This window comes from Lactuca sativa, chromosome 5 (assembly GCF_002870075.4).
Source record: "Lactuca sativa cultivar Salinas chromosome 5, Lsat_Salinas_v11, whole genome shotgun sequence".
Classification (NCBI taxonomy): domain Eukaryota; kingdom Viridiplantae; phylum Streptophyta; class Magnoliopsida; order Asterales; family Asteraceae; genus Lactuca; species Lactuca sativa.
In genome coordinates, this window is record NC_056627.2 from 96,057,150 (window position 1) to 96,078,476 (window position 21,327).

Genomic DNA, 21,327 nt, shown 5'->3' on the forward strand with positions numbered 1-21,327 from the left:
AATATTCTTCTCTTTCAAATCATGGTTCGGTAACTTCAGAGATATTGGGCCCATGGCATACGCCATATTTCACAGTTAAACCTACAAAATTGATGGTTATTTTTAGAAAACCTTTAATTTTTTTTTTAATCCTGGTAAAAGCCAAAAAGGTTTTTCTTTTTCTCTTAAAAGTATCACTTAATTGTCAATTTATTTCACTACTGAACAAACCTAAGACGTGTACCTATCCTAAAAGAGAGAAAAAAAAAAGATTAAACGATTAACAATTTTCAACAAAAAATGTATCCTTGTTTTATTTGTTAATTAACAACTAATTCAAAATATTACTTAGATTGATTACAAAAGATAATTTTTTTTCAATATGTGACTACTAATAAGACTTTTATTATTTTACATACATGATATTTTCAAAAATCATATACACCATTTTCACATAAGAAAAGGGAAATTAAACAACCATAATGTACAAGGGTTTTTTTATCACAATATTACTTTCGTGGTTTGATACTTTGATATACGATTAATCAAATACTACACTTTTTGTTACATATAATAAGTAGAACCTTTTATACAACATATAAACTTAGTACAAGAATAAACAGATAAAATATAGCAACTTAAAAGATATCGGACTTACCTTGACCAATGATTTACCAAACTTGGTTTTTATAGCTTCCACTATCTACCAACATGTAACTTGTGTTGTATACAATTGGTTACCCATAACTTTTGAGAAGAATTTGCAAAAATTGGTTACCATAAAATTTAGCTCAGATCAACTGTTTGATGTCATTCCAAGTTCTATGGCTCTTAAATCTTTATGGAAACTTTGGTTAAAAATCCCCCAATTCTCAACAAAGTCAATGGTCAATGAAAGTAATGATTAAGAATTAAAGCAATAGTTCTTGGAATGACATAAGACATCTAAATTAAGCTAAATCTCAAGGTAATCAGATTTTGCAGATTCTCAAGTTACTTCAGAATTCTCAACTTAACATGCACCTGTTTTGCAAATTAACAAAAACCATAAACCAGTAAGAACACGAGAATCAGAGAAGTATTGTAGATAAACATAATTAACAAACAAACAAAAATAACATGATTGATAAGAGCAATTACCTGATTCAGCAGCATATTCAAGATTCAGATGCTTCATATCCTAATGATGTTCGATACAGATCTGGTCTGATTCACATTCTGAAATCAGGTTCGACCTTTTTTGCCTTCAAAGTACAACGATTTCTTGCTGAAGAAGTTAAAATAGTTCAGATCATCGTGTAAAAAGGATGGTTAGACGCAGTGGCGGTGGTGCAGAAAAAAGTATAATACTCGCGGCGGAGTACGATTTGGGGCTTACTAGCGATGCGAATTTTAAGGGTTGGAGGGTATGAATGTGTATGATGGCGTCGTATTTGGAAACCCTAACTCGTGGTAGCATGTGGCAACTGGCAACACAGCAACAAGTTGGCAACTTGTCAACTTGCAAGGAATCAATAGGAGGAGCCATTGTTCTTTGGGCCACAGCCACTTAATTAGCTCGGTGGGCTGCGCACGATGAGTCCATAGACATTTAATGGATTTGGAAAAAAATATTTCAAGAATTAAAATAATAAATAATAAATAGTAAAATAAATTAAAATATAAAATTATACTATATATCATATTGTATATTAAATACAAAATGTTTGTGACCTCTTTTAGTTTTGTTATAATAGTTTTATATTTTTATAGATTTAATTTCTGCACAACAAAGGTTGTATATTTAGTCCTTGGAATATTTTTCATTTATAGAAAAGATCTTTACGAAGTTAGTTTTTTATAATATATGTCTAAGATTTTTGTATATTGTTAGGTTCTATTGATATATAGAAAATAAAAATAAATGATAAAATTGTCCTTATAGTTTATATAGTCAACGTCATTGTGTATCTGTCAGTGAATATGTTTACAAAAAGTGACCCCATAATTTATAGAAAACTTGCAAGTTTGGTCACTATATTATATTTTCCAGTGTAAGCAAGTTTGGCCCTCCAAAATAGTGCATACAAAACAACAAAACAAAAAAAATAATAGTCATTTTCTTTTGTGTGACTGTAATTACCAATACTTCGGGTGTTTGGCTTTGCTTTTTAGAGGCCAAAAGATCTTTTTGGAAAAGTTACAAAAAGTCAGGTTTTTCTAACTTTTCCAAAAAGTTGATTTTCCTTCTTTGCAAAATTCAAAAGTAGTTTTTAAAAGTCTTTTGTCAAACATCTTTTACTTATGATCATTTTCTAAAAGGACTTTTGGCCATTCAAAAGCTAAGCCAAACACCCCCTTCGTTTGTGCCCCCGTAAAATGAGAGGGGCAAATTTATAGTTTAGTAAAGATTATGTTTAGTTAAAATTAAAATGATTTAAACCTTTTAAATTCCATAAATTCAATGTTTGAAAGAATTTGTCCTTTTTTTTGCTAAAGGCAAATATTTTAGATTACACTCCTTATATTTTATTATAAAGAAAAATGTGACATCGTGGAATTTAGGGCTAAATCTATAAACAATCGGTTCACCGCGAACCTCTTTGTAACTTGATATATTGAGTTTTAATGCATGTTTTGGCAAATATATAGTGTCATTATAATTACAACAATATATGACATGGTATCATACTTCCCGTTGTGAGAAATCTCAAACGAATCACAAACACAAACTCTAACCATGGTTAATGCGTCTGAAAAACTAAAAATACATATTAAGGGTTTGTAAGTGAAACTTTAAACTCGATTTCTCGGAGTCCTACAACTCGAAAAATTAATATGTTCGGGTTTTTGGAACTCTTGAATTAAATCTATTATCTGCCACCTTCGGAAAAACTATTAGATGTCGGAAATTGGACACAAGAATTGAAAGTCATTTTTGTGACATTTTTAATGTCACAAGTGTGACATTCCATGACCTTAGTCGTGCTTGAATGCGAAAGCAAGTTAGTGAGGTTAAGGGTTAGTTGCGATTGGGGATGAAAGCTAGTTATGGCTCCTAAGGTTCGATTTTCGCATCCATTCGCAGCTAGATGCGAATTTGGTTTTCACTTCCGTTTGCAACTGGATGTGATTTTAACTTCCGACTTTTGCATCCATTCGCATCTTCATGGGAATATGACTCCTGGCTTCCGCATACATTCGCTACTAAATATGATTTGGCATTTAACGTTCTCATCCATATAACCTTCTCGTCCAAGTAACTTTTGCATCCAAGTAACTTTCGCATCTGAGTAACTTTTTCACCCAAGTAGCTTTCGTGTCCGGGTAACTTTCACATCCTAGTAGCTTTCGCGTCCATATAACTTTCACACCCATATATTTGGACTTTTAAGTAAAGAAATAGACATGGGGATTACAACCTTGACTCACTTCATGTATTATGAGTGAAAGAAAGATATCAGCCAAATCCTCGTTCCTTCCTCCTTGTTCATGTGAGTACCTTTCTTTCTTTCACGTATCTTTCTCTCCCTTTATCTCATGTACTCTGCTTGGACTTTTTTCATGGAGTAATTGTCAAACTCTGGCTTAAAAGAGTATGTCCAGGGCATAACGCCATGTTCCGAATCGTTAGCCATTTGGGTGTAGGTGATGTAATGTAGACAATTCTGGCATTCAGATTTGGTTTTAGAGCCAAAGGGTATTTTGGTAAAATAGTAGTGGGCTCTTATGGGAAACTTTATGGTAAATATGAGTTGATTAAAGTGTAGAGCTCCTCTTTACCTTTTTGTGAGGATGGTCGGAATCGGAGTTGTATCAAAGAAGTTATGGCCTTTTGGAATATGTTAGGGTTTAAAGGGAAATCCTAGTACATGGGGTGTACCAAAGGAGTACACGGGGCATACTGACGTGAAGGGTATTACACCACGCATAGTGGGGTGTACGCTTAGCGTACTAAGAGGATTGGATCGGGGTGCGAGACCTCATATGATGGGCATACAAGGAGTACGCTGCGCGTACGAGGGTGAGCAAGAAACCCTAATTTTTCGTGATGTACCCTATATAAGCCTTATGTTAGCCTCTTTTGTTCATTTCTAAGCCGGCCTCCATACTCTACAAATGTTAATTCGCCCCTTAGCTGTGACAACTGCAAATTTCTGGTCAAGTCAAAGTCAAATAAAGCCAATGGGTCAACCGGTCCGCTCAACTAACTCGTGTATGTTAGGGCCTAATCTAAAAATTCTAGTAAACAAGTATGTATCTTAATACAAAGTATCGTTTAGAGGTTTCATATACTCAGGAAATTCTAAAACCCTAAGCAGGGTAAGTGATGTAACAACTCTCTAACACACTATTAAGTACCCCCCGGGGTGTAAAACACTCATAACAAGGCATAACGGGGTTTAGAAACCTTGCCCTATAGGGCCAAACACTAATAAAGGTCATCGGCAAAGCCTCTCTCAATCTCTCTCGCGCTATATATATATATATATATATATATATATATATATATATATATATATATATATATATATCTCCCAAATCTCTTGTAACTTTTTATAAACACTCGGGGCATCCCGACCCTTAACTTAGTCAAAAACTCGAAATGGGAAGTTTATTAGAAAAACGGCGATATAGGGCCGAAGCCCCCTTAAGGACTGAAGCCTCCTAGGACCGAAGACCGAACCTGCAGTGAACCGAACATGCTTAAGAACCGAACCTTTGGTCCGAGTGACCCTTCGGTCCGAGAGGCCTACCTTCGGTTCTGCGAGTTTCGGCCCCCTCCACTTTCGGTCCCTCCATTTTGGTTCCACCTACTTCGGTCCCTAGACCTCACAACCGAACTTCGCTTCTGACCCCTAGACTTCGCATGTTCGCTCCTTTCTTCCCGGTTTTCGACCACTTTCACGTTTTAACCCCGATTTTGGTGATTTTAACGTGGGATTTTCGAATAAATTCGTACTTTTATTATTTTCAACCCTCTAAACTCATAAATTACCCATATCTTAGTAGTTTAAAAGATAAAAATCCCCACTATTGTTGAGGAAAAATTCAAAGTACATGAAGGTACTCTTTGACTTTTCCATAAAGTTATGACAACATCAGATTACTATTCCTGCTTTATGTCACTATTCACATCTGCCCTAGTAAACTCATTGTACTTCCCACCCTTCTTCAACAAGTTTTCCTTTATCCTATTCATATAAACAAAATCCAAGTAAATCTTCTCCTTCCCCTCCAAGACTTCACTCCTCACGTAAAGCAAGTTTACTTCTCTCTCATTTTCACTCACAAAACTCAAGATTCAAGGGTTGTTCTTGAGCTTCTCACCCACTCTTTTTAATTAACTTCATCTTACTCCTAAATATTCTACACTTCTTCACCCAAAACTTGGATCCTATACTCAAAAATCGACATATTTGTCCTTAGGAACTTCAAATCTTCAAGCATCCTCCAAGTGTTCTTGACTTGGAAACCTCTTTTCTTTAACACCCATCTCAGGGAATCACTCAAGGTGAGTTTATACCCCCACTTATTTTCATGTTTTCTTTAATTTTTAAGGGGGAGAATTCAAGTAACAACACCAAAAACATACTTTAATACAACCAACAACCTTTAATAGAATAGTTAAGGTTCATTCACGAACTTTTTTTACCAACTTAAACTTAAAGTCTTTCAAAACTGTTTAATATGCAAATAGTTCAGGTTTATACCTTTCTAATGACTACTTGCACAAGTTCACAAGATTTTTCTACAATTTATGGTGATTTTTACAAAACTGTCTATCATTTCAAAAAGAAATTTGGACCAATCTGTAAAGATGGGCATTTTCTCACTAGTTAGTGACCACTAAAAATCATAGTAAAAGTTATGAATAAACTAGACACATTTACTGAACTCTCACAGTTTACGGATTTAGATTTCGACTTCGTATGATTTTTCTGTGATTTTCTAAAAACAGTACAGAAAAGTTAAAACTAGTTATATAGCTTTCAATTTATTAACACTTTGTAACATGTTGAGCAAAGTGTATGGCAATAAAACTTCTATGTGTTGAATGTATTTCGTGTTAGTTTAATATCACCAACAGAAATAGTCATTCATGATAAGTTTTTCATTCACTACAAACATCTATGATAAACTATAATAGGTATAGTTTATGGTTCATTAACATTACAAACTCACTACGAAAGCTTTCCATTTACACTACAAAAAGGGTTTTCCTTCACTACAAACATGTATAATAAACTTTAATAGGTATAGTTTATGGTTCCTTACACTACAAATACACAAAAAAGGTGTTCAATTACACTATAGAAAAGGTTTTCATTCACTCTACATGTAAACACGTTAACGTAAATTGTGAGACGCTACTTCATTGTACTCTTAGAGTACGGGTTAAAATTCCTGTAAATTATAACCAGATTCACTTGTACGGAGAGTGTGATAGTTGTATATAGATCTATATTGGGATTGACAACCCACACCTAAGTGTGGTTATAGCGACTCACGGGTTAAAATTCCTGTAAATTATAACCAAATTCCTGCAACAGCCTGGCCGGTAGGTCGGGGGTGACAAATGTCATAACGGTTCTGACATTTGAAGAACGTCGCAACAGGTCTGTTATGTCATAGTATGATTATAGCGACTCACATAAGGAGTTAACAACACATATAGTTTACGGGAATTTCTACTTTAAAAGGGGTTTTATTTATTTAAATATGCATACACTATTACAAGTACGAAATAACACACATACACTCGGTCTTGGGATTTAAGACTACATATCATTTTATAAGGAAAATATTGGATTTTTATTGAGTATACACTACATTTACAAACAAAGGTTTTCAAACTCTACATCCAAAAGCTTATGCACTCACCAACTTAATTGTTAACAATCTTTCAAAATTTACTTGTATTCTCAAGTAATCAATAAAACAGGTAACTACCAACTTTTGAGGATGGGACGCTACGACGTCAGGCAAAACATTTTATCATTATACTGTAATCGACTTTGAAACATGTAACTCATGAAATTATGTAACTTTCTCGATTATATTTATGATGGTTGTATTTACTTTGATCACTACTATACTCGTTGTTATGATACTATACATGAAGTCCTCCACCCCCGGACATTTCCGCCATCCTTGGTTCGGGGGTGTGACATTAGCCTCTTAGTGGTGTTCTTGAGCTATTAAGGGGAACTTAGTGCTTATTTTGCCTTGGTAAATGAAGTAGATAAGCTTAAGGATTGCTTTGCTTGGTGGTAAAGGCTTTGGATCCAGAATCACCATCTTATAGGAAAGCTTTCTGTCATGCCCCGTTAAAGCGGAAACCCGAAGGGTGATAGGCTAAGGTCTCATAATACAAGGTAAATAGGGATAACAACCATAATCATTGATCATTTTAAGTTTACATCATATTTGAAACAAAATTATATTTTAGTTCCTTACTACAAAGTCTAATACATAATAAAAGAAACATCAAGTGCAAATTCTTGTTGATGTCTAATTTAGATCACTGACAGTTCCCTGAAAAGCATGCAAAAATGAGGTTCAACTATAAGTAGTTGGTGAGTTCACAGGTTTATAAAAGTACAACATTTCAGTAAGAAAATATAGATTTGTTCAACAAAAGTTCCTACTCAAAATGAGTGTTGAATGTCAAAGCACTCCGTTCAAAACCAAGCCTAACGGCCGTTATTGCCCCATTCCATCATGTTCATGGTTTTCATGATGTCAGTTCACAGAAATATGCACTCACATTTCTGGGTGAAGTGGGGGTTGTCAACCCTAAATAGCGCTATCCATAAGATCGTCAGTTCGAAATACGAGTTAATAGGTTGTAGTTCAGTTCTCGGGGACTTAACATACAAAGTTCATAACAAGTTCATATCATAGAGTTCATATCAGGAGTTCATAGCACAAGCTCATAATAGAAATTTCATAAAAGAGTATCGTTCCAAGTTCATTAAGTTCATAAAACAATATCGTTCCAAGTTCAATAAGTTCATAGATCAATATCGTTCTAAGATCAATAAGTTCATAAACCAAGGCTCAACAAGTTCACAAAATAGAGTTCAACAAGTTTATAAAACAAAGTTCCACAAGTTCATAAAATAGTATAGATAGCTCATAAAACAATAGCATGCTTTCCACCCCAAAACATGAAAACAGTAAAAAGAGGGTTGTGAATACTCACAATGGAAAGTTTGTGGCTCGGGCTTCGCAGGTTGATGTTGACGAATGTGATTCCTAATAGCATCATACGGAATAAATAGTTTCTAGTGAGATATAATTTACTAAGCTATTTTCTAGGAACTACCTATCCAACTAGTGGTGTCGTAAAAGTGCACAAAGTGTGTAGGATTCATTATAGGTAACATTAATTCATAATGTATTGTGTTCAAAATTTCACAAAGGCATGTAAATAAATTCCAAAAATTACAAAAATTGGTTTTCTGGTTCTATCAAAGGGCATTGGTGTCCAGAAATTTTATAGACATTTTTGAAGGTCATTTGATATTTATTTGTAAATTAAAGCCCAATTAATATAGAAAAATCAAAATAAATGATAAACAGTTTCTAAAATTCTCAATTTAATTTTTAGAGGTTCTCATAATGCTCCCAAGGCTGAGAAAAATATTGGTTAGGGTTTTCGAGTCCAATAACCCGAATTTGTAAATTCATGCTTCAATTTAATGAAAAATATGAATAAAATACCAAAAAGTTTCCAAATCGACTGAAAATTTACATGGCTTTCTTATTCTATAAATATATTAATATTACAATTTTTCAAATTTTTATCTCTTACGAAAACGATTATTTTGAATTTATAGCCATTAAATCGCTATTTTATAGGAAAAAATAAGGAATTGGTTCTAGCCCTTGGGGTTTTACAGATCATCACTTGTATGTATGAAATTTCATAAAACAATTTGTTCAAAATATATTTAGAAGTAAAATATGGGTATTGAACCCCAATAAGTTAAGTAATGTTGCACAATATAGTACATGAGTTCTCGATGTAGCTGAAAGTTCACGAATTTGTGTAGAAAATTTTGTGGGGTTTTAATCCACTAAATTTAAGAATTATTCGTTGGATATGTTAAGTTTCTAAAATAGTTTTCCCCAGATTTAAGGTGGGGCTTAAGATCCTTGATCATGTAAAGCAAAACTAATGATCACAAAAAAAGTTCTGTTTGTGCAACTGTTTTGTAAAAATTATCAAAAATTAGATTTTTAATGTTTTATAGTAAGACTAATTGGGTTCGAAAGATAAGTCAAGTAACTAGTCCTCAGAAAAAGAATATCGTGATTTGGTGTAACATCCCATGTTTAAAAGTGCAAGTTCAGGGTTCAAAGTGTAAATAAGGATGGTCAACTCGGCGAGTCCATGGGTAGACTCGGCGAGTTGAGTCGCGATTCTGGTCGCGTGTTAAGTGGACAACTCGTCGAGTCGGCGGCTGGACTCGGCGAGTTGGTGCTGAAGAGAGAAAAACCCTAATCTTCGGGATTTCACCCTATTTAAAGGACTTAATGTCCTCCCCTTAGCCCCTTTGAAGTCCCGAAAACCTAGATTCGTTGGTAAGAGCATTGGAGAACAAATTGGAGCTTTGAGAAGTGATTGGTGAAGAGATTTTGAAGATTAAGAGGATTGGAGCAAGGGGCTTTGCAGGCATTTGGATTATTCTTCAGTTGGAGCTTTCTTTTGAGGTAATAATTCGTTGCTTGAGCTTTTGTGCATCTAGATCTATCATTTGAGGAAGCTTTGGGAGCATATCTAGTGTTATGTTGGGTTTGGAGGTTGGATCTGAGGTTGCTACCTCAGATCTGGGATTGAGATGATTCAAAAGTGCATAAAGTCCCTGTTCTTGAGTTGTTGGTGAAGCCTTCTTGTCCTAAACCCTAGCCTAGAGTGTGTATGGCTTAGATATCTTTGGATTCACGTAAAGTTTGCCACTTTACGTGATGGATGGATTGTAGAAGAGTAGATATATGGATTGGAGCCCCTGCATGGCTTGGAAAGCCTCTGTATGGATTGAGAATTAGTGGTACTCGGCGAGTTGCATGATGATAGGCAGGAACTCGACGAGTTGGAAGAACAACTCGGCGAGCTTGTTGAAGATAGCCTTGGACTCGGCGAGTTTGGTCAAGGAGTCCTAACCTTTTCTGGTTGAGATGTGAATCGGTGAGTTAAGGGATGACTCGGTGAGTCGAGTGTGGAAGGACTCAGAGTTGTTGGACCCGACGAGTCTTGGGGCGACTCGGCGAGTTGAGTCGTGATATGGGAGTTTTGAGTATGGGAACTCAACGAGTCAATGGGTTGACTCGGCGAGTAGGATCAACCAGGAAGGTTGACTTGACTGAGGACTTGGACTTTGACCAAGGGTTGACCAGTTGACTTCCAGGGGTATTTTGTTAATTATTGATATTTATTGGTTTGGTTATTTGGTAATGATCAGTGGTGGATTTCGTGCTGGTGGTCGGAGCAGTGTGGTCTTAATCCTTCAAGTCCGCAGTTGCAGGTGAGTTATCCTCACTATACTGACATGGTCTACGGCACCAAGGTCGGCCCTCTATTGGATGGAAATCCGGGCATTGTTGTTATGTTATTGCTTGCTATGTTTGCATCCTGGTAGTTAGGATGGTATACGTTAGGGACCTGGTTAAGGTCGATATCCTGATAGTTAGAGGGTATATGTGTGACCGGAAGGTCTTATGTGCTATGAAGAGTATGAGATATATGCTGTTAGAAGGTCTTATGTGCTATGAAGAGTATGAGATATATGCTGTTAGGTGCTATGAGAGTTGTATGTGTTATGTTACGATATGAGCAGCATGTTACAGACCAGAAGGTCATCACGTTATATGTGGTTGTATGATATGTATGTGCTATGTGTGTCATGTATGATAAGGACTGGTAGGTTAAGATGATAATTATGTAAGTGCTATGTACGCTATGTATGGTAAGGACCGGAAGGTCAACACAGTATGGACCGGAAGGTTAACAGAGATATGGGATGGAAATCCCCTGAGACATTCGGATCGGAAGATCCCTTGGAGTAATGGCCTGGAAGGGCGTATGTGTTGTATGTAGTATTTTGGGGGTAACTCACTAAGCTTTCGGGCTTACAGTTTCAGTGTATTGTTTCAGGTACTTCAGGAGATCGTGGCAAGGCGAAGGCGTGATCGTACCTCTCCTCATGTTTATGTTTTATGAAATGGTTCAAGGAATACTCTGATAATAAATGTATTGAAAACCTTTTTGTCATGATTTAATGAATATGGGTTGTTTTTGAAAAGTTTAAATTGGTTGTAAATTTTTATGGTTGTTACAAGTTGGTATCAGAGCCTTGGTTTGAGTGAATTGGAGGAACATTCGTGTGAATCCAGTCTCAAATCAAGGAAAGTTTTCAAAGAGAATTAAAATGATTTTCGAAATAAGTAAAGGAGGATGCGGAGGTACGATCAGCCAGAGCCAGTAAGTAGACCCCAAAATACCATACAAAGTTATTTGATTATGTGATATGTTAGAACAACATGCTAGTACTAGGCTAGGGATCTTCAGGAATTGCATGATAGAATTGCCTGATTACATGATGCCTGCTAGCATATGGTTCCTGCGATGAGAGGTAGTTAGCAGTTCCTCTAGATGTGAGGATTGAGTGCTTGCCATGCTTATGTTTATCGCTAGGGCGTTGTGATGATACTTGATATAAATATGGGTAGGTGTGGAAGGTAGTATGGACCCATACTACTGAAAGCACATGACCCATATGCGTATCAAGGAAGTCACAACCTCTAGGGTTGGGTTGGGAGTTGGTTCCCGGGGTACTGGGAGAGCATCTGATATCTTGCGATATCATTTCAGTATGGTGGTTACCAGGCATGCTGAGAGTGGATCCGGATCAGGATCGGGAGCAGGAGAGGGCGGTCAGGGAGGGTCAGCACCGCCCGAGATCATTGGTCCGATGAGTTCGGATGAGTTGGATGCTAGGATTCGCAAGATCCTGCATGATGAGGTTGCTTTTATGTTCCGGGCCGAGTTGTCGGAATTGTTTGGGTCGATCAAGACCGTTATGGTTGTGTATTTTGATGAGCGCTATGCGGCTCCCACAGAGTCGGCGGTCGCGGCAGCCGCAACGGCTGTGGCAGCGGCAGGTGGAGGAACCGGTCGAGGTTTCAGTATCAGGACTTTGATAATGCGAAGCCTCCTACTTTTAATGGAGTTCAGGATCCAATCATTCAGTCATCCCGAGCTCTTCCCCTTGCTAGTGGAAGTACCTAAAACCAAAACTGAAAACTGCAAGCATAAAGCTTAGTGAGACTCCCCAAACTACCACATACTATACACATAATCACATAATATCATACATTGGGCCTTGCTCACTACATTGGGCCCCGCCCGACATCGGACGCATCCAACATCGGGCCCCTCCCGACATCGGACCGAAGTCCGGCATCAGGCCCCGCCCGACATCGGACCGAAGCCCGGTACACATATAACATATCAACAAGCATATAACATAAACATATAAACATTCCTCTGGCTTTCCCCAGCATCAGACCGAATTTCGGAACACATAACACATAACATATAAGCTAAACATTCCTCGGGCTTGCCCCGACATCAGACCGAAGTCCGGAACACATAACACATAGCATATAAGCTAAACATTCATCGGGCTTGCCCTGACATCGGACCGAAGTCTGGAAAATATAAACAAGCACATGCAAGAATCACAAAGACGTTAAGCATACAAACATTCCTCGAGCTTGACCCGACATCGGACCGAAGTCCAAAAATATATAATCTACATCAGGCTAACCCCGACATCGAACCTAAGTCTGGAAACATAGAATCTACATCGGGCTAACCCCGACAGCGGACCTAAGTCCGGCATATGCTAACATACACAAACGGGACAACATTGGTGCCTTCGACCTGTTCCTACTGGAGGAAAACTCATCTCACACTGTTGAAGTCTCGTAGACAAAATTCTAGCTGTTGGATGACAGCTCCTGAACTGTCAACATCAAAATAATACCCAGTTAAGAATTAGGTTCCAACACATAACCAGAAGTCCATGCTTGGGGTAAAAGACTACTTTACCCCCCAACTTAGCTTGACTCAAACCCAAGGCCCAATCCAAATGGCCAAAAGTCAAACAATGAACTAAAGCCCAACATGTGGCCCAATTTTCCAAATTGGGCCCAAACCACTACATGGTCTTAACCTAAGGCCCAACCATTTATTCCAGTCCAAACATTTGGCATTCCAATGGTCCAACATCTCATAATCATCAAGGTCCAGTTATGGCCCATCTATGGCCCATTCTTCCAAATTGGTCCCAAACTTTTCCAATGGGCCTTATCCTAAAGCCCAATCTAAATGTTCTAGTCCATATACTTGTTAATAGTTGGCCCATCAAGATTCCAGACATCTAGGCCCAACTCAAAACCCAACACAATTAGGGTTTTCACATGAAATGACGATTAAGGTTAATAAGACACACTTAACTCATTAAGGACTTAATCCATTAAGTCCATCAATCTACTAGGTCAATCATACAGTGTGGTCGGGCTTAATTCATAATTCCAATCCAGTCGTCCAAAATGCGGGTCCCGGTAAGTCCAAATTAAAATCTCCAAGATTAGGGTTTTCTAAACCCTAATTAGGGTTTCCAACCCAAAACACGCCAATTAGGCCCAAAAACTAAGTATTTAGATCAATTACGGGTTTCATTAGGGCAACTAGGGTTTCAGTAGGTTGGGCACCACCCACTACCACCTCGGGTAGTGGTGGTCAATGGCGGCTCACGGTGGCGGCCACCACCTCGTTGTGGTGGTTGAGATTCTAGATCCAAAACGTGACCAAGCATCTAAAAAAACAATTCAATTGCACACGAATGCACACCACCACCCAACATGGCGGCTGGTGATGGCAGAAGGCGGCAACACGGTGGCAGCCACCACCTCACAATGGTGGCGATGGGGTTTTTCTTTGGATCTCTGGCCAAGAAATGCTCCTATAGTCCCTTACCATAAAAACACATGCACACAAAAACCATAACACACACAACCACCTCTCACGGTGGCTAGTGGCGGCAGAAAGGAGTAACATGGCGGCAACCACCATGGTTGGATGCCATGGTGGTCTTCTTGCATTTTCCAGCCGGCAATTCACCCACACACCCACTATAACGATTGAAACACACACACACACACACACAACAGCATGGCCTGAATTACGAACACACACACACACACAACACCACCACTCTTATGATGTCAAGAGGTAGTTGGAGAGGGTATTGCTAACATGTGACAGCCGCTGGAGCGGCGATGGCGAAGGACGTGAGAAATGACAGAACAACGAGGGGGGAAAGGTCGCCATTACCAGAGGAGGAAGAGGCAACATCGGCCCCAACATTGACCTTGAATCTCGTATCCGTTGGCAGCAAAACAGCAGCGGCAGTGCACAACTCTCGGTGGTTTGCAATCTCGACGGTGTAGGGAGCGGCGACTGGAGATGAGAGGGTATAAGGGTGGCGGCGATTTACAGTTAGGGTTAGGGTTAGGCAATGTAATAGGAAGGAAAAGAAGATACCGGGTTTAAGTCCCACTCCCATACAAACTTTTGCATATTAAACAAGTCTAGTCCCTCCCCATAGGATCTTTTCCAAATTAAGCCCAATATTTACCATTTAGCCCCTCTCTTTAAGATTTTTTTCAATTTAATTCCAGAATTTACCGTTTAGCCCTTGCCTTCAAAAATCCTTTCATAATAAGTCCATAATTTACCAAACACACCCTGAATTCTGAAATCATTTTCAAATTAAACCCATAATTTACTAAACAGCCCTCAACCTTCAAAATTCTTTACAATTTAATCCGAAAATTACATTTTAACTCCCAATCTCTCAATTACGACTTTTAACTCCCGAAGACCATCACCCTGCTAAATATTATGGATTTTTAGGCTACTACTCATTCATTAATTTTTATTTATTTTACTTATTTAATAAACAGGATGTTACATCTGGAATGTTGCCGATCTCACACCGACCTTGTCGATAGTACAACATTCGCCCAACTCCGGCCAAAAGATACTCACCTTATTCCATAGCCTTGAAGGGACCTAAACAACGTCCCTCGCAATCATCAATCGAGTATAACAATGTGGCAATCATACCACACCCGATTCCCTTCATAGAGCATGCTGCTTTCCAAGGAAAATCTTACGAAATCATGGTCGCACACGACCCGAGAATAGGATAATGGTCGACCTCTTGACCCAATACGAAGGCTATAACCCAACAAAATCATGCACATTCTTAGGAAACCCAAACCTCATCTAAAAAGAAAGATTTATTGAGGTAAATCAACACACCAACTCCATGAATAACAAAAGACATCTTCATCACCGATCGAAACAAGATCGCATATTTGATTGAGACTGCACGGATCCTACCAACACGAAAATAGCTCGAGAAATCTCGAAGGTTTCAAAACCTGAGTCTTCTACGAACTAGAATTCCACTACACCATTGAGGGTAAACATACCCAAAGACCGAGGGAACATAAACACACTACACAGGAGGGTCGGTGACACACTCCTTACTCTTAACTGTCGCCACTTGAATCCTTCGGAGAATTCCCACTGAAAGACGAATTCAATGACCAATGGTCTAGGATACCCTGACACCTAAACCAAAGAACCATAAACCCACCTAGAGCTGAACATGCCTGCTTCTGGAAAGGTTCACCGATCAACATCTGCCCAACAAATCTTAAAGCAGCAGTTCAAACAGCAACTAACAAAACCTTCAATGACTGATGCTCAACCTGAGAATTTCCAATTCTCCCCCACTTAGAACACTAACCACCACCCACTGGTGGTGAAACCAAAACATAACTTAACCGAACCAACCAGGTATCACCATACTTAACCATGGAAAGAATAACATATGCAGAATAATCCTCCAGATACGGATCAAATGAACCCCAAGAGAAACATGAACTCCAGCTAAAGACCTCGGAATTCCCCACTTATAACTGCTTACAAGAATAGATAGCTACCAATCTACAACCCAAACATACCTTCCTTGCTTGCAATCCCAACGACGATCCGGCACTTAGCCTTCCCATCTCCCAAGAATATAGGCCCTTGCTCGCATCGCTAAGGTACTCATGCACATCAATCCATCTGTGCACACCGACATATTGCCGCCAACCACAGCGAACAACAGACCCCAAGCTGAGAATCCAACCTAACTCGGGAGGTCACAAGCCTGCCCACTCCTTCTAACTTGGAAAAACTAAAGGGCAAGATCCTTGCCACAGATAACGACAATCTAATCCAAAATTCGCCACTTAAATCCTAGATGCGATTTCTAAGCCGATCATATCAACCACTTCCTCCCCGTGTCTCCAGGCCCGAAGCCTGACCTCTAACAAAACCCTCGAGACTTCCAACCAACATACTCACATGGGTCTGAATCACTCAATCTAAATCAATATCGCCACAAGGGCCCGAAAAAATACAAAACCCATCCTTGCCTGAACAGCCCCAAGCCAAAAGATTGACAGATACGGAACCACTGCCTCGAACCATGGTATCCAATCATGCTATCTTCCTTGACCAGTCCTTAGAATCCCCGAAATCCTCCTTGAATCAAGTATGGATCCTATGCTTTCAGTAGTACGGGCCCAATACTACCTTCCACACTTATCCATACTTTCCTCAAGAATCATTTCGGGTCCTCTAAAACCTAGTCATAAAATACTCCTGAAACTTGCTCAACAGCGAACAACTGCACTAAAAATACCCCCTAGGCTATCCTAGGGTTCCACACTTCTCTGCCATCAGTTGTTGAAGAACTCCTCACAATGTCAATTAGCCATTCCATGAATACAATCACATGCAACAAAGCTCAGATAATCCTTCGAGTAAGAGAGTCATCCCTACAACGGTTGGACTCAGACAAGAGCTACGTAGCAGGGTCAAATCCGTCACTCTAAGATTATCCAACCTTTTCCACATGTGAATTGACATATTCACTTAGTGGCTAACTCACACAACTCATGAGTTCCACAAAGCACAAAGCAAGCAACATTCGTATAGAGGAGCCGACTGGCACTAAATGCAATAAAAATCTGACAGATTCTCCTATGGAATCCTCGATCTCAAACTCCCAACACCACAGATGCACCTTCACCCTAATCTCACTCTCCTAGAGTGGTTAATCATTCTTCGCGCTGACCCGCTATGAACCACGTCCAAACCAGGGAAACCACCGCTACCTCATCCAATAACGCGGCTGACTTGCTAACCACTACACCCACTCATGAAACTTCCACCAACCCTGCAACACTCGTGTATGCTAGCCATACATAACACTGGACCCTATAGACATTTGAATACCTGATCCTACCCTAAGCCCTTCATCAAACAAGAATAGGAAATAAGGTCAAACCAAACATTCTCAGGCTATAGAATCTTATTTATGTACAACTATGATGCATACACTAAGTAACTATAGTAATGATGTCAATTTCATATATAAAAGAACCCTATGCTACCAGGCATCATATAATCAAGCAATTCTATCATGCAATTCTTGGAGATCCCTAGCCTATCACTAGCATGTTGTTCTAATATATCACAATATCAAATAACAGTACGGTATTTTGGGGTCAACTTTCTGGCTCCAGCTGATCGTACACATCGTATCCTCTTTGATTATTTTGAAAACCATTTGAAAATTTATTTTGAAAACCCTTTTCCTTAGTTTGAGACTGGATTCACACGAGTGTTCCTCCAATTCACTCAAATAAAAGCTCTGATACCAACTTGTAACATCCATAAAATTTCAATAAAATTTAAACTTTTCAAAACAACCCATTTATTAAAGAGGTGTTTACAAAACCATTATTTTCCAAAACCTTTATTTAAAATTGGAATCATTTACACATAGTTTTCAAAGCAATAGTGTTATCAGAGTATCCCAAAAACCATAAGTTCTGAAAACACGAGGATGTGTAAGGTCACGCCTTCACCTTGCTACGATCCACTAAAGTACCTGAAACCATAAACCAAAACCGTAAGCATGACACTTAGTGAGTTCCCCCAAAGTACCAACACACAAACAATAACACATATACAAAATAACAGCATGCAATGGGTTCACAACTAACATAATGGATTACCCCTGAGCCTACATCATAAGTATGGCTTGCCCTATAGGCCGACAACTTATGTCTGGCTTGCTCCCTGGCCCTCAGTACGAGTTTGGCATTCCCTACCCGACCCTCAGCTCGTATTTGGAATGCCTATGAGCCCTTAGTATGAGTCTGGCATGCCCTTCATGGCCCTCGGCTCATATATGGATTTCTCCAATACCCTCAAGCCCTGAGTATGAGTCTGGCATACCAACCGGGTCCTTAGCTCGTATCTGGAATGATATTGAGCACTCAGTATGAGTCTGGCATCCCTACCTAGCCCTTAGCTCATATCTGGAATGCTCCAGGGTTTGCTGGCTACAACATGAAGCAATACAACCTCAACCCATCCATACAATATGTCGACATATAACAGATAATATCATAAACATATAAACAGGCAATTCACAGGTAGTCCTACAGATCTACCAGACTAGCATAACAAGACTGACATGCATAAATATATCATACTCAACATATCAGCAATATCGGGTTATCAGACTGTAGCACCTGGTTCCTGGTACGTAAATCTCACTTGTGTATTATCCATTTTTTTAGCCTTGGACTCGGCGAGTCATAGGTCCGACTCGCCGAGTAGATACGGGACCCGGGACATGTTTAAGTTGGCGACTCGGCGAGTCCATATCCTGTACTCGGCGAGTCACCGATGTTGGATGAAACCCTAAGTTTTAGGGGTTTGCACCCTATTTAAACCTCATGTCCACCCCAAGCCAGCCCCCATTCACCTCAGAGCTCCCAACCCTCGTTCCAAAGCTTGTTTCCTTGAGAGTTTGAAGCATTTTGGTGTGTTCTTGAAGGATTTGAGAAGGAAGTGGAGTAGATCAAGAGGAAGGGAAGAAAGCCAAGCATCTTAGTGTTCTCTCAGTGATTTCCTTGAGGTATAACTCGTTTTCCCTCTGTTTTTATGCTTATTGCTCCATTAAGTCTTTCTTGAGCCCTTCCCCAAACTTGTATGTGCAATATAAGTCGTAATAAGTTGATTGGCCTTTAGATCTAGGCAAGATTGAGCTCCAGGAGCTCAGATCCGTTACCTTTATGGACCCATGTTGCTTGTTAGCCCTAGATCTACCCTTTTGAGGCATTTTGAGCCCTAAATCCCTCATTGGTGAGTATCTACACGTAAAGTTGGAAACTTTACGTGTCATTCATGTTCTAGGAACCCAGATCTGTGAATGGCATAGACTAGAATCGAGCAAAATCGCGTATATAGTGATTGCATGGCGATGACTCGGCGGGTCTGCTCGCGAGTCTCCGAGTTGTCCCCTTTTCGTTGTGTCGAGTGCGAGTAGTGAGTCATGGGGTGTGACTCAGTGAGTTGGAAGCCAAACTCATCCATGGAGGAACTCGACGAGTCCATGCCCTGACTCGGCGAGTTCAAGGAAATCTCCTTAGATCAAGAACAGACTCGGCGAGTTGTTCATACAACTCGGCGAGTCACAGTATAAAGTGTTCTTCGGATGAAGATGAAATCGGCGAGTTGTTCATACAACTCGACGAGTAGGATGAAGTACTTGAACCTTAGTTTAGAAGAAGAACTTGTCGAGTCAACGCCTAACTCGACGAGTAGGGACGGGATCCAGGACAATCGATTGGACAGGGACTCAGCGAGTTGGAGAGCCAACTCGGCGAGTCGGGTCAACTGAAAGTTGACTCTAACTTTGACTTATGACATGATCAGGGGTAAAATGGTCATTTTACCCAAAGGTCAGTTAGCATTGATTGATTGAGTATGTTGTGGGAGTTGCAGCCGGAGGATTTCCGGAGCAGCAGCAGCAGCAGTAGACAGTCAGTTCCCGATCAGATCAGCAACTACTTCGAGGTGAGTTACCTTCCAGTAGCGGTGGGTCTACGGCCACAATGCCGGCCCACCAGTAGGTTTCGTATGATAGATGACTGTCTTTGTGATATCATCTAGGATTGCTACTACCTGATATGTTATGTGCTAGCATGATATGTTGTATGTGAAAGTAGTAGAGTTTGGTTGTTAGGACCGAAGGGTAGTCAGACACCCCAGATACGTCTGACAGTATGTGATGATGTGTTGCATGTTGGCTTGTTATGTTTATGCGATAGAGGTAGTAGGAGGGGACCAGTCCCCGAGTTCGGTTGTTAGGACCGAAGGGTAGTTCAGGCACCCCAGATATGTCTGATAATATGTTTATGTTATGTGTAAATGTGATAGTAGTAGTAGGGGGTGAAATAGTCCCCGAGGTTCGGTTGTTAGGACCGAAGGGTAGTCAGCACCCCAGAATGGCTCGACATGGGTAGGTCAGCGCCCCAGAATGGCTTGACACGGGTAGGACGACACCCCAGAATGGCCGCACGGGTAGTCGGCACCCTAGAATGGTCGTACCGGGTAGACAGGCACCCCAGAATAGCCTGACAGTATGTATGTTATGTGTTTGTATGGTATGTGGTACGATGGGGGAACTTAGTAAGCTTTGTGTTTACGTTTTTCAGTTTTGGTTTCAGGTACCTCCTCAGCTAGGGGAAAGGAGCCGGCGCGGTAGCAGCATGTCACACACACACACACACTCTTGTTTCCGCAGTTATGAGCTTATTCTGGGATTGATACTCTGATGTTTGATTGTTTACATGTTATGGATTTCAAATTAGGTTTTCGATGTGAAATGGTTTAATTAAACAATGTTTTAATCATTAATGCTTTCAAGGTAATATTTTACAAACGAAATTTTTGGACGTGAAAATTGGGTTGTTACAAGTTGGTATCAGAGCCCTGGTTTGAGGGATTCGGACACACCTTCGGGGGTGTCTGGACTCAAATCGAGGGATTAAAAGATTTTCTAAAAAGAAAATGTTTTCTAAAATTGAGAAAAGAGTTTTGAGAAAGAACGAAGTGTGTGATGTGCGCGACCGGCCGAGCTCAAGTAAGTATTCCCCAAAGTACCCATACAAGTTTATGTTATGTTTAACAACTTTTGTATAACAGCATGCTAGACTAGGACTAAGGATCTAAGAGTGATGCCTTATGTGCCTGATTTATGTGTTTCAGTTGTATGAGAATTGCATGCTAGAATCGAGTAGACAGCAGTAGGATAGCCTATTAGGTTACGCTTGATGGTATAAGTATTAGCTCTGTATGCTAGATCAGTT

General features: G+C 39.6%; 1 long non-coding RNA gene across 1 annotated transcript; it reads right to left on the reverse strand.

Moving 5' to 3' along the window:
- Positions 1-404: 404 nt before the first annotated feature.
- On the reverse strand, positions 405-1,592 carry LOC111890895 (uncharacterized). The gene is made up of 2 exons (XR_002850039.2): positions 1,120-1,592; positions 405-1,002 (listed from the first exon to the last, which is right to left on the reverse strand). It is a non-coding gene; the product is annotated as an uncharacterized LOC111890895 (long non-coding RNA).
- Positions 1,593-21,327: the final 19,735 nt, after the last annotated feature.